The sequence below is a fragment of the Molossus molossus genome, unplaced genomic scaffold (assembly GCF_014108415.1).
Source record: "Molossus molossus isolate mMolMol1 unplaced genomic scaffold, mMolMol1.p scaffold_m16_p_4, whole genome shotgun sequence".
NCBI lineage: Eukaryota > Metazoa > Chordata > Mammalia > Chiroptera > Molossidae > Molossus > Molossus molossus.
In genome coordinates, this window is record NW_023425377.1 from 120,706,307 (window position 1) to 120,719,507 (window position 13,201).

Below are 13,201 nucleotides of genomic sequence, written 5' to 3' on the forward strand. Positions count from 1 at the left end.
CCACCATCCAAATTTAATAAATACACAGAAATCTGAGGTCAACAATCCTATATGTATTTATTTAGGAATTTTCTCAGACAGGAAAAATGACGTTAAGAGCCTTTAAAAAACAGGCAAAGACCTGTCAATAAATCTATTGAATCAGGAATATGAGAGCTCAGATATTTTCTAACAGCAAGTGGGAGATACCACCTAATAAGACACTTGCTTACTCTTTAAGGCTTATAATAGGACTATGTGTCCATGTGGCATTAGTCAAGAAAGACGGTTCCAGGTGATGGACTAGAATTGCAAGGGCCAACATAGCCACTGAGTCCTGAAATGTTGTGGTTCAGGGGGAAATACAGTGGGAGTGTAATATGTGGGTTATAGACACTAACTATAGTGTAGACAGGCTGATTTGTGTCTGAGACAGCTCCTAATAAATTTCTGGATACCTTTTACAACCTCACCAAATTAGTTGTTTCAAACACAGCTGCTGAGTTATTCTGACTTACATAGAATAAGTTATTAAGTGTTAACAAAATGAGGAGGTGTTGCTGCCATGATAACAAGCTATAGAACACAGTCAAAATGTTGGTAAGGGTTTAAAGCATGTGGTGGGAGGACACTGGAACACAGGGTAAGTACTCAGAAGGAAATTGAATGGGAGCCATAATGAAGAGGAGATAATATTTTCATTAGTGCCTTGAAAGTCCATAAAGGAATTACAGACTTTAGGGATGAAAAGGATCCTAGGGATTACCTAATCAAAGTCTCTCCATTTTTTTTTTTTTATTATTTATTTTTGTTACAGATGTTTCTCCTTTTCCCCCCACTGATGACCCCTCCCTCTCCCTCCCAGTCTTGTCCCCAGCTTTGTTGCCCGTGTCCATTGTTCATGCATACATGCATATAAGTTCTGTGGTTTATCTCTCCCCCCACCCTCTCTTCAGGGGATTGTCAGTCTGAACCCCACTTCCACGTCTCTGGGACTACCCCGTTCCTCAAACTATTTTGTTCATTATATTCCACAAATAAGTGAGGTCATGTGATATTTGTCTTCCTCTGCTTGGCTTGTTTCACTTAGAATAATACTCTCCAGGTCCCTCCATGTTGTCTCAAAGGATAAGAGATCTTTCTTTCTTACAGTTGCATAGTACTCCATTGTGTATGTACCACTGCTTTTTTAATCCATTCATCTACTGATGGACACTTGGGCTGTTTCCAGATCTTAGCTATTGTAAATAGTGCTGCTACAAACATGGGGGTACATATATTCTTTCTGATTGGTGTTTCAGGCTTCTTAGGGTATATTCCTAGAAGTGGGATCATTAGGTCAAATGGAAGTTCAATTTTTAATTTTTTGAGGTAACACCATATTGTTTTCCATAGTGGCTGCACCAGTCTGCATTCCCACCAGCAGTGTACTAGATTCTCCTTTTCTTCACACCCTCACCAACACTTGTTTGATGATTTGTTGATGGCGGCCATTCTGACAGGTTGAGGTGATACCTCATTATTGTTTTAATTTGCATCTCTCTGATGATTAGTGATGTTGAGCATTTCTATATATGTCCCTTAGCCATTTGTATGTCCTGTTTAGAGAGGTGTCTATTTAGTTCCTCTGCCTGTTTTTTAATTGGGTTCTTTGTCTTCCTTTTGTTGAGCTGTATGAGCACTCTATATATATGGGAAATTAACCCCTTATCTGATGTATCATTGGCAATTATGCTTTCCCATACAGTGGGTTGCCTTTCCATTTTGGTGGTTGTTTCTTTTGCCGTACAGATTATGAGTTTGATATAGTCCCATGTGTTCATTTTCTCCTTTGTTTCTGTTGCCTTAAGTGATGTATCAGTGAAAATTCTGCTGCATATGTCTGAAATTTTGCTGCCTACATTTTATTCTAGGATTTTTATGGATTCATGAGTCACATTTAAGTCTTTTATCCATTTTGAGTTTATTCTTGTGTATGGTGTAAGTTGATGGCCTAGTTTCATTTTTTTGCATGTAGCTGTCAATTTTCCCAACACCATTTATTAAAGAGGCTGTCTTTACTCCACTGTATGCTCTTGCCCCCTTTGTCAAATATTAATTGAGCATATTGTCTTGGGTCCATTTCTGGGTTCTGTATTCTGTTCCATTCATCTATCTGCCTGTTCTTGTGCCAGTACCAGGCTGTTTTGATTACAGTGGCTTTGTAGTATAACCTGAAATCTGGTAATGTGATCTCTCCAACTTTGTTCTTCTTTTTCGATTGCTGTGGCTATTCGGGGTAAAGTCTCTCCTTTTTAACAGATGAAAAAAATAAGATCCATGAAAGTTGTTAGTTGCCCACTGTTACTGAGTTCTAGTTATTTATTTATTTATTTATTTATTTATTTATTTATTTATTTATTTATTGGGTGGGGGGGCAGAGAGAAAAAAAGAGAAACATGGATTTGTTGTTTCACTTATTTATGCATTCATTGGTTGATTCTTGCATGTGCCCTGGCCAGGGAGCAAACCAACAACCTTGGCGTTTTGGGACAACACTCTAACCAACTGAACCACACGGGCAGGGCCTCATTGGAGGTTTTATTTCAATCCTGTTTAGGCTCTTTCCACCATACTATTTTATTTTATTTATTTTTTTATCTTATTGTTGAATGTATTACAGATGTTCCTCATTTTTTCCCCATTGACCCCCTCGTCCCCATTCCCGCCCCCCTCCTGCCTTTTCCCACACTGTTGTCTGTGTCCATTGGTTATGCATATATGCATGTAACTTCTTTGGTTTATTTCTTCCCACTCCCCAACCTCCCTTCCCTTTGAGATTTGTCAGTTTAACAACCAATTTGTACTTCTTAATCCCTTCACCTTTTTCACCCATTCCCCCAATCCCTCTTCCATCTGGCAACCAACAAAATGTTCTCTGTATCTATGAGAATGTTTCTGTTCTGCCTGTTCATTTTGTTTGTAGATTCAATTGTTGATAGATATGTATTCATTGTCATTTTGTTTGTTCATATTTTTTATCCTTTTCCTCAAAAAGACCCTTCAACATTTCATATAATGATTTGGTGGTGAGGAACTCCTTTAGCTTTTCCTTGTCTGGTAAAGTCTTTATATGGCCATCGATTCTAAATGACAGCTTTGCAGGATAGAGTAATCTTGGTTGTAGGTTCTTGCTTTTCATCACTCTGAATATTTCTTGCCACTCCCTTCTGGCCTGCAAAGTTTCTTTTGAGAAATCAGCTGACAGTCTTATGGGAACTCCCCTGTAGGTAACTAACTGCTTTTCTATTGCTGCTTGTAAGATTTTCTCTGTCTTGAACCTTTTGCATTTTGATGATGATGTGTCTTGGTGTGGGCCTCTTGGGGTTCATCTTGTTTGGGACTCTCTGTGCTTCCTGTAATTGTATGTCTCTTTCCTTCACCAAGTTAGGGAAGTTTTCTGCCATTATTGTTTCAAATAGGTTTTCGATTTCTTGTTCTCTCTCTTCTCCTTCTGGCACCCCCAAGATGCAAATGTTGGCACGCTTGAAGTTGTCCAGAGGCTCCTTACACTATCCTCATTTTTTTTTTTTTTATTCTTTTTTCTTTTTGCTGTTCTGACTGGGTATTTTTTGCTTCCTTTTACTCCAAATCGATGGTTTGCTTCTTGGTTTTACCTATTCAACTACTGAATCTGTGTATATTATTCTTTATTTAAGTTAGTGCCTCCTTCATTTCTGACTGTGCATCCTTCATTTCTGACTGGTCCTTTTTTATGCTCTTGATGCCCTCACTAAGTTCGTTGAGGTTATCACTAAGGTCATTGAGCATCCTTATAAACAGTATTTTGAACTCAGCGTCTGTTAGGTTGCTTATCTCCATTTCACTTAGTTCTTTTCCTGGGGTTTTGTTCTGTTCTTTCATTTGGGACCTGTTTCTTTGTCTCCTCATTTTGGCTGCCTCCCTGTATTTGTTTCTATGTATTGCTTAACGAGAGATATGGGGTTAGCTGAGACCAGATGCTGCTTGTTTGAAAGATTTAGGAAAACCTGAAGCAGGATCCAAGACAGGCCAATCCCATGGTTAAGCAACTGGCAACATCTTGGGTGGGCCTAAAAGTTGGCTGGGGCGGGGCCTCAGGGAATCACCAGGGTAGGGCAGTGTGAGCCAGGTTGCTGGAGGCCCAGATATGGCAGCTGTCTGCCACCCCAGGGAAAGGCTTACCAAAGGAACAAAGGCCTCTGATAGCACGTTTGTCCTGGAGAAAGCCCCCTCTCCAGCCCTCCCTCCAATGCCAAACAGCTCAGTTCTTCCCTGTATGTCTCTGGCGCCCTTTGAGCTGCCTCCCCTCCAAGCTTAGAGGTAGAAAGTCCGATAAGTCTGTGCACGGGCCCTTTAAGAGGAGCTGCCTGGAGCTCCAGTTACCTCAGCCTCCCTGAGCCTCAGTTCCAGCTGGTTTTTCCAGCCAGAAATTATGGGGATTCCTTTCCTGGCACTGGAACCCTGAGCAGGGCGCCTGTTGTGGGATGGGGACCCCTCAGTCCTCAGGGAGGACCTTCCCAGCCGAGGTGTCCTCCTGATTTTTATCCGCCACATGTGGGTGTGGGAACAGCCCGTTGTGCCTCTGCCCCTCCTACCAGTCTGGATGTGGCTGCTGCTTTAATTCCGTAGTTGTAGGACTTCCATTCAGCTTGATTTTAGGCAGTTTTGAATGATGGTTGTTCTGTAGTTTAGTTGTAACTTTGATGTGGTTGTGGGAGGACGCAATACCGTGCTTACCTATGCTGCCATTTTGACCAGAAGTCCTGGCTGAAGCCCCACCATACTATTTTAGATTCCTCTACTTGAGTTCCTCAAAGACAGAGACTTTAAACCATCCCTGAATTCCATAACACTTCCTAATGAGGGATTTTGTAGGGTATATACTCTGGTCCCTTAGACTTCCTCCCTGCAGCCAACCCTTTCCTTCCAGTTTCCACACATCACATAAAGCAAGTAAATACTAATGTAACATGCTTCTCTTCGTAACTTCATGGAGGAAATAAATTGGTAGCCAGGTCCACCAGCAAATCATTTGTCGCTCTAAAGATGACAGAAGAGTAATAGGAGCATCACACTTCGGGAAGGCTAAAATTCACTCCTGGAGGAAGATGAAGGGCTAACATGATGGACATGCTACCAAACAAATCTGCCAAATCAGGTCTGCCAGCGGGAGAAAAAGTCCACAGTATATGGTTGGTAAATATTTGCACTGAGTCTCAGGTGAGTGATTCACAAATATCAAGTGAGGAATTAATTTGAGAAAGTCATATGGGTAACTTCATTTCCTCTGGGGTGATTTATATGCCCTTCATTCTTCCAGCAAATATTTACTGAACATCTACTCTGTACTAAGCACTGAGTTAGACACTGAAGATACAGTGCTGGGAAAGCCATTACTTGTAGTCATTCAAACACCAAGTCACAGTCCTTCTGACCATTTCTTCCCCAGCCCCTCTATTATCCAGCATCATATGTCCTTTCAGATGGCTCTTTTCAGATGGCTTCAGAGCCAGCACATTAGCCTAGGCCTTCATCATCTCAGGCCTAAACCCTTTCCTGAACTGCTCTCCCAATCTTCTTTCAATCTAAAATGTACAGATTATAATTTCAAAAATCCTGACTTTTTCTGGTGAGTTCAATTCTCAAAAGCTTCATATGGCTTCACACATCCTATCTCAAACTTCCAAATGCCATGTCCTAGACTCCAAGTTCTGGCTCCAACTCTTTTGTCCAAACTCAAACAATAGGAATCGTATTCAGAAGCAATTTTAAACCATATTAATGTTTTTGATCAAATATCCTATAAGTTTACATGAAAAGAGAAAATATCTATGAGATGAGCAGTTCTTTCATTTAGGTGGGTCGAGTTCCTGAAAAAGTTATTTTAAATCAACAAAAATAGATATTAATTTTTTCATAAAAAATGTTGTTATAAATATTTTCACTCTTGACTAGAAAGCTAATGTCCACCATTTTTATTACAGGTCAAGATAGTAGGAAAAGTGCTATAAAGCAAAACAATGTCAGTAGAATGTTCTTTTCTGTAGAAATAGCTCTACTTCTAACCAAGCATCTATTAAGCATCCCTTTGTGGAACCCACAATCATCATCTATTAAACTATAAGTTAACCTCCCTGTGCAGTATAAAATATAAAGATTTCTAGTGTGCATGGAAGCAATCAAGGTAATACAATCATAAGAATGCATTTAATATGATATGCTATCAAAACTTACACAGTTTTCTTTGCTTACTTGATAACTTCCACTTTATTTTCACTGCAGTGAAGCAGAAGGTGAGAGACATTTTTACCAAGGACACAGAATTCAGAAGCATTACTTTGGGTCAATTTTGATGGCATCTTTGAGAAAAAGAGACCCAGAGCTCCTTGCAACTTTTTCAGTGATACTAATAATGAAATATCTAAATCATTGGTCCCCCCACTTTTTTTCCTCTCTCAAGAAAACTTTTATTGTAGGAAGCTTAAAAGCTTCAGCATTAGAGATTGAATTAAAGGTCTTTGTGAGTTTTAAAAATTTATTGAGCCGCACTGTCACTAGCACAATCATGCTAAAGTAACTAAATATACGTTTCTCTTTTAATCTGTCACCACATTTGCTTCATAGGGTTATAAAGAACCAAAGTGCGGCAGGCAAAGCTAAGTCCAAGAACTCAGCGCTGTTTGGTTTGGACTAAGTGAAGCAAGTCTCTCTGCCTAGGTCACAACTGGGCTGTTGGCTTATAGTTATGGAAGGCAGCCAGCCTCCAACGTGTAGTCATTTAGATGGATTTTTTGTAGACAGATTATGTCCTCGGGTTAGTGGCTAATTTTTTGACAAATCTATGAAACTGTTAAAGCAAATGTTTTGGCTTCAGTGTGTATCAAAAGCCTTTAAAGAGTGTGCGCCTGATGATCAGTAATAGACTCAGCAATTTTACTTGCAGTAATTTTTTCCTAAGGAAACAAGCATCAAGTATGCAAAGATGTATTGGTAAAAATGTTCTTCACAGCATTGTTTGTAACAATGAAAAGGGAAATAATCTAAGCGTCCATTAACAAGGGAAGAATTAATAAATAAGGATGCATCCAGGCAATACAATGCTGTCTTAGACTGGGTTCCTTCCAGAAAGCAAAGGTCAAGGGCTTGCACGCAGGCAGTTTATTTTGAGAGGTAAACCCAGGGTATAGTAGTAAGGGCCCAGGAGGAATAGAACAGGGAAGAAGACAATGCAATATAATGGTGCATTATCAAACCAGAAACTAAGGGAAACCAGAGCTTGATCTGATTGGGGACCTCTAAGGAACTATGTAGAATGGGACCCTCTGAATTGTCAGCCTACATGATAGAATCAGGGAACATTTGTCCATCTCTTATCACCAGTTGGTCAAGGGTTTTCCTATGATTTAACTCAAGTGCTAAATGAGTCCCCACAGGTTCCCCATGCAGGGTGTGAGAAGTCCCAGGGCAGAAACTGAGAAATACATGATGCGGTTAAAGCAGGTACATGTCAGGTAACACCTCTGCAATGGCTGGAGTGAAATGGGCTGAAAGAATGTGAGGTGTGAGAACTAGAGGTCTCTAACACCATGTGCCTTAAGAGTGATGATAGAGTTCTATCTGCGGACATGGAAGATGTCTGTTATTGATAAGAGAATAACAAAATTTTTATAGCATGTTACAAAATGCTATATATAGTATGAGCCAATTCATTTTAGTTAGTTAGATTTAGTTTCTACTAACGGAGTCCCTCAAGATAGCTTTTAAAGGAAAGAGGATGGTTTAATGGAAGAATCAATGGAGCAATAAAGGAAACGGATCCCAGGGGAACCACGGTACAATACAGACAGCCCTCAAGGGAATGGAAAGCCACCAAACACAGAGAAAATTTGGATACTAAGTACTCTCTTCACCCCACCCCTCGTTCTGATCTTCTCTCATTCCTGACTGGTTCCCTCACCCTATTCTGTGTGTCTTTGAATCTCTACTTCCTCATAAAAGACATGGTTTTGCCCTGGCCGGTTTTGCTCAGTGGTTAGAGCGTCGGCCTGTGGTCCAGAGAGATCCGGGTTTGGTTCCCGCTAAGGGCATGTACCTCCGTTGCAGTTTGTCCCCGGCCCTGGTTGGGTCGTGCAGGAGGCAGCCACTCGATGTTTCCCTTTCACGTTGATGTTTCTCTCTCTCTCTCTCTCTCTCTCTTCCTATCTCTGCCTCCCATTCTATCTAAAATAAAATAAAATAAAATAACATAAAATAAAATAAAATACATGGTTTCTACTTCTTCACAGCCTTTATGTCCTACTACATTGTACAGGTTGTTTATAGCTGGCATCCATTCTGATGGGCAGATAAATATTCCATATCATTTGATAAATATATTTAATATCAACTGTATACACCCATGCACATATATGTGTACACACATAAGTACTATGCATTCATGGAGGGGGACAGAAATGTGGAGGGAAACAGACAAAATCATCAGAGGGAAGGAGAACCAAACCAAAGCCAGTGGAGGAAACCGTCACTGTCACTACACACACAAATTTACAGTTTATGTATACACTATCAATGCACACAAAGAGGAAGTTCCTTCAGCCCAGTGCTTTGTCTATACACAGAATGGTGCTTAAATCTAGTGCGAGCCATGACTGGACTAAGTTAATTAGCAGATGCAATGCTCTTACACAAAGTGACTGATTCAAGGATGGGCACATGACCCAAGCCAGCCACTGAGAACCAGACCTGGGGTTTTTGTTCATGTGCTGAGGATAAGTGGTCTCCTCCTCCCCACAGACTTGGAGTCTCGGCAGTGTGAAGTCTCGGGAGGCTGCAGCCTTCTGTCAGCCAGGAAGGGAGACTCTGTCTAAGAAGGAAGCCTGCACGTGGAAGAGAGAAGTGAGGTAAGACCTGGCCCGGAGATGTTTCTGAAGCACCTGTGTCAAGCAACAGTTAAACCAGTCTCCCCACTGAACCTGCCAGGGTTAAGGGCAGTTGTAAATCCCCTCTTCTTGTTTGTTTAATTAAATCCATTTGGATTGAGCTTTCTTCACTTTCAACCAAAGAAACTTAACTGATACACTGTTTGTAACAAATAGATGCTGATTTGTTTCTATGATTTCCTCCAGGAATAAATATAGAACAGACCCAGTCAGAAATAAAACTTGCCATTAAAGTACTCTGTAATGGGCCTTCTTACCTGGTTTGGAACACTCTAGACCCCTAAATCTTGAGTTTAATTAATTAAACTGAATTCTTATAATACTGATGTTTATTTATAAAAAGATCTTACATTTGATTCTTAATTTCAGAACAGACTGTTAAGAATGATAACCTACCTTATGGAATGAGAACTATAAACAAACAAACAAACAAAAAATGACAACTATAAAAGAATTAATAAAATTTGGCTACCAAAATAGTGTCTATTTTTGTCCAGATGTCTCTTTCCTTTCATTGTTCAAGCCAATCCTCTGCCTTGCAGATTAGGGATGGGGTAGCACATTGCTTCTGGGCATTGGGGCCCTGCTTCATACCCACCATGGTTATTTGCAGCTCTATTTACACTGCCTCCAAGTTCTCTCTAAAATTCCAAGTCCTTATTTTATTTATTTATTATTTTGGGGGGTACGTACCCCTAGCAGGAACCAAACCCGGGACTCTCTGGTCCGCAGGCTGACACTCCAACTGCTGAGCCAAACCGGCCAGGGCCCAAGTCCTTATTAATAACACTCCTAAAGAGGTCTCACCAGGCCTTCCTAGTACTTCAGACAATTTTTAGCTTCATGGTTCTTCCCAATTTAAAAACAAAATGAATTTCACAAACAGAACTGAAATGTCAATTTTTACTACCATCTGGATTTAAAGACTGCAAGAAAAACTAGGTTTGGGTTGTTTTATTTTTATAGCCAAAGTGACTGTGTTACAGTACATTTGTTTTCAGACCATTTACCTCTCTATCCTGCATTTCACTCTGGAAGAATAAGGTATCAAGTGAAAAAGAGGAGACCATCCAGAAAATTCTAAGAGGGAGCCTATAAAATTTAGTAACTGCATTCGATATAATGGAAGAAAAATCTTCCAACTCCTCTTCATCATCATCATGAAGACAAACCGAGCTGCTCACTGCACTGAATTTAGAGCTGTGAATGTGAGTTAACAACTTGGCTCTGCTCCTCTGGGGGCTTATAATCTGATATATGTGCAGACGTAAAGGATATGCAGGCAACTTAACAAAGGCTTCATGGTCCACCCATTTAAAGCACCATGCAGCTCCAATGCCTGCAGGGGAGCAGAAAAATGGCAGCCGCTGAGACATCGGGTGGGACAGCTCTGACAATGGAGGTGAGTTTAAGGTGCTCGTGGCATGGGCACCAAAGATATCACTTCATGGAAGACCCCAGGACTGTGACGCATGTAAAAGATAGCTGAGTGATTCCTTACAGCGGAAGAGACCCTCACAGTGCATCACTTCATTCTCTGGAGAACCCCTGAGGAGCTGGTCAAGGTCTATCCACCCAATTCTAGAGATATAGAAAAGAGCTGCCGATAGGTCCTGAGGCAAATGAGGGGTGAAAGGAAAGACATCTTCCATTGGAGAGGGACGGCCAGGTTTCAGTTAGAGGAAGAAGGGGAAGCAAATATCCAGAGAAAAGTGTAAGACACAGGGGAGTTTGCTTATGGCAAACCAGGAATTCCAGAGAGGGCAGTGGAGGACTGTGACATTACAGGGGAGCAAAGGAAATGGAGTCAGATTGGGGAAGGTGGACAGGAGTGTTGAGATAAGCAACATATGATGATAGTCTGGGAGGTCTGGACTCCTAGTGCTAACTGGGGTGACTGGGAGGTGGGTGTGTTGAGAGTGCTCCTGGAAAGCTGGAGGAAGGTGAGTAATCAGTGCAATCCAGAATATTTAGCTGGGAGGCATGGGGTCATTCTTTTTACCTGTAGCTCATTAGGGGTGTGTGGGCCTAGGAGATGAAAGAGGGTTTCCTTTGAGAACAGCTCGTCAGTGAGCAGTGCTGGCTAGGGGAGGGGCTTTCTCACTGGAAGTCGCAGCCCAAGCCCCTGTGGGGCTGTTGGCTGCTCCCAAAGGTGAGAGGTGCAGACCAAAGGGCCAAAGTCTATCTTAGGGAAGACATTTTTGTGGCAACAGGAAAGTGAGGCCAGGTGAGGAGTTGGAGCCACTAGACTCTTCTTCTGGAGAATAAAGGAGATTATAATTGGTTTCTTGTCACCTGGAATTCTAGCCTTTAACCAAGTTCCCTTTGCTCTGTCTTTTTCCATTACCCTGAATTGTGTTTCTTTGGACTCCAGAAAAGTCCTCTTCTTCCTTGACCATTTTTTCAATAAATGATACAAGATACGAATATACTGATATGCCTTGATGCAACATTTCCAACAAACTCCAATGATATTTGAGACTTCAGATAACTACTCCTCTCTTATCACCCTTTTTCTCAGTCCCATCCAAACAAAACAAAAACAGGTAGACAAAGATAGTGACATGTAGTTAGATGACAGATAGATAGATAACTAGATAGATAGACAGATTAGATGATAGATAGATGACAGATAGAAAAGATAGGCAGACTTTCAGATGAATAAATAGATGGATGATAGATAATGGATAAATAAGGAAAGGGAAGAGGAGGGAAGAGAAAGAAAAAGGAAGAGAAGACAGGAGAGAAGATAGGAGAGGGGAGGAGAGAGTAGAAGAGAAGAGGGAAGGGGAGAAGAGATAAGTAAGATCTGAGTAATCTTTTTTTTTTTTTTTTTTTATCCTCACCCGAGGATATTTTTTCCATTTTTTGTACAGATAGAGTGGGAGGGAGAGAGAGAGAGAAACAAAGACGTGAAGGGACACATCGAGTGGCTGCCACCTGCACAACCAACCAGGGCCAGGGACAAACTGCAACCGAAGTACGTGCCCTTAGCGGGAACCGAACCCGGGTCTCTCCGGACCGCAGGCCGACGCTTTAACCGCTGAGCCAAACTGGTCAGGGCAGATCTGAGTAATCTTCTCATGGCTGAAAAAAATGTCTAGGTAGCCCTGGCCAGTTTGGCTCAGCGGTTAGAGCATGAGCCCGCAGACCAGAGTCTTGGGTTCGGTTCCCACTAAGGGCATGTACCTCGGTTGCAGTTTGTCCTCCGCCCTGGTTGAGGTCGTGTGGGTGGCAACCACTCTATGTGTCTCTCTCACATCAATCTTTCTCTTTCTCTTTCTTTCTTTCTCTCTCTCTCTCTCTCTCTCTCTCTCTCTGTCTCCTTCTCTCTCTCTCTGTCTCTCTCTCTCTCTCTCTCTTTCTCTCTCTTCCTCCTGCTCTATCTGAAGATAAATGCAAAAATGTCCTTGGGTGAGGATAAAATTTTTTTTTAAATGCTAGGTAACCCTGCTGGTGTGGCTCAGTGGTTGAGTGTTGACCCTTGCACCAAGAGATCACCAGTTCGATTCCCAGTCAGGGCACATGCCCAGGTTGTGGGCCAAATCCCCAGTGGGGGACATGCAGGAGGCGCTCATCAATATTTCTCTCTCTCTCTTTCTCCTTTTCTCTCTGAAATAAATGAAGAAAAAAAATTTTTTTTAATGTCTAGGTATTCTTTAGACTAATCCAGTCCTATAATCTTATAAAAAGTATTATCTTGTTTAGAAATCTCATCAGCTAAATTAAAGCTAATTTCCTAATTCTCAAACTTCTACATCTAGAAAAGGACAGCTCCTAGACAAACGTATATGTGATGTAGGAAAGTCTGAAGGAAGAGTCAGAAGACCACTCTGGAACTGTCTTCCAAACCTGATTCAGAACTGATTTTACAATCTCTAGGGTAAAAGATCAGTTCAGTGGCAAAGCCAGACTCTAGTCCAAAAACCTGCTATAAATAGAACCTGAACCTTGCTCTTGCCAGGAAAGCCGGAGGCTTAAATCAGGGTTAATCTCTCCTTAATGGTGAGGAACTGGCATTGTTTCTCAAGAAGATCAGTGAGTGGATTGTCACAGCTTAAGAAGAGAGTCAGGAGCAGAGTTTCAAGGGTCACAGACTATAGAGCCCTCACTTAAAATCCCTGTACTGAGTTTATTCCCTCAGTGTCCCACAAAACTTCCCCTATTCTCCTTTCAAATAAGCACCGTAGTTTTGTTCTTGGTTAAAGAACCTAGAGGACACTCCAGAGACTCAGATGAAAAAGCAGACAGAGCCTAGACCA